A 1,723-nucleotide genomic window follows, 5' to 3' on the forward strand; every position below is an offset into this window, starting at 1 on the left:
CCTGGGAGACACTTGGCAAAGAATAGGATTGGATTGAAACTTTTCAAATTCTTCTAAGCCCAGTGAGCAGAAAAGAATGCAAAGTCAGTCAATGTTGATGAGGAAAAGAGCCTTTGCTGCTATCATCTAGCTGCTAAGACTTACAATTGTGGGCTCACACAGAACCCTGGATGCTGCCTGCAGGTCGCAGGAGTACATAGTGAGCCAGTCAGGCCGGGCAAACTCCAGGAAGCAAACACAAGGAGGCAGAGCCAACTTGCCACTGGGTAGGTGGTGTGAAGAGAGTTGTCAGAAAGGTTTAGAGCAGCTAGGAAAAGCGCGATTGGTAAAGCTCTTCACACACTGCCTCTCTGAGGAGAAGCCATAAAAGCGACAGGAGCCTCATTTTCAATAATTAGAGCCTGGGGTCATGTAGGCACAAATATTTTAGATTTCCTCCATGTAATGAGTTTGTCATGAATATCAAGACTGAAAGGATGGGAATGCGGGACTACACTGAATCCCATCACCAAAGACAGCTCGGAGAACGGTGTAACCGGTTCTGACAAGAGGATTGATTTTGAAGCCTTTTGAAAACCATGTGAACTGAAGAATTAAAAAACCTATCCAAAGCAATATGTCTTACTAAGCATCATATGTGATTACAGAGAGAAATTATATGTCATGTCCCAAAATAAGATAGGTACAAATGAGTCCCATTCAGATCCAGATTATACATGGCTTCATTAGAGAGAAAATGTCTGAAGTACCTTCTCTCTCTCCATCGTGGCTTTCCCTGTGGAAAAGAAAGAATTTGGACCAACAAGTCTTTGCTTATTTCACTGATTCCTGAGATCCAATTGACTTTGGTTCAAGAAGTTAAATTTTGGGGGTGGGGATTTAGCTCAGCAGTTGTGAGTTTGATCCCTGGTACCCATAAAAAGGAAAAAGATGAAAAAAAAAAGAAGCTAAATTTTGTCTTCAAAGCTCTGAATCAATTAGGTCTAGGTGACCTTTCAAATGAAGAATAATGAAATACCAATTTTATAGATTGTAAACTTATATGGTAAAGATTTCTGGGAAGACTGATGTTTCCATGATTTTTGAACTAAGATAGTATGACTAGACTTACATATAATTAACTGTGCTGACAACAATGAACAAATACAGTATTATTATTACTATTACTTTTATTATGTCTGATTCTCATGTGACAATTTATAAATAAATTGACTTTGCTTCCACATGGACATTAAAGAACACTGTTTAGTCAAATGCTCTGGTAAAGAAGCTGTAGTTCAGCAAGATGACTCGATGTGTGTTCTCTACATGAGGTCAAGTAAATTTAGCATTTCAATTGACCTTTAAAGAGAGGTATTTTAATTTGTGATAATTACACCTTGGTTGTCTGAATAAAAATCTATAACATGTAAACAGAACATTTTATTGTGCATATTTCAACTTATGTTATAATTTGAATGCATTATCAAATTCCAATATTAAGGAGTGGTCAATTTTATGAGTATGTTAAGTTACATAATATGCTCACTCATTCTTCCAAATTTTCAGTCAGTGTTGAAAAACATGGGATAGATTTTACTTTTGATCTAATATTACAATAATTTGAGGGCATCTTAACACTTGTGAGTAGAAGTATAGAAACACTCCACTATTCACAATTCTAATTTCTTAAAATTTCTGAGACCTATAATAACTGGTTTGGCAGCAAAGCTTTAACTAACCT

The sequence above is a fragment of the Cavia porcellus genome, unplaced genomic scaffold (genome assembly GCF_034190915.1).
Source record: "Cavia porcellus strain 051 isolate PalLab524CR breed Dunkin Hartley unplaced genomic scaffold, mCavPor4.1 scaffold_8, whole genome shotgun sequence".
In the NCBI taxonomy this organism is placed as follows: Eukaryota; Metazoa; Chordata; class Mammalia; order Rodentia; family Caviidae; genus Cavia; species Cavia porcellus.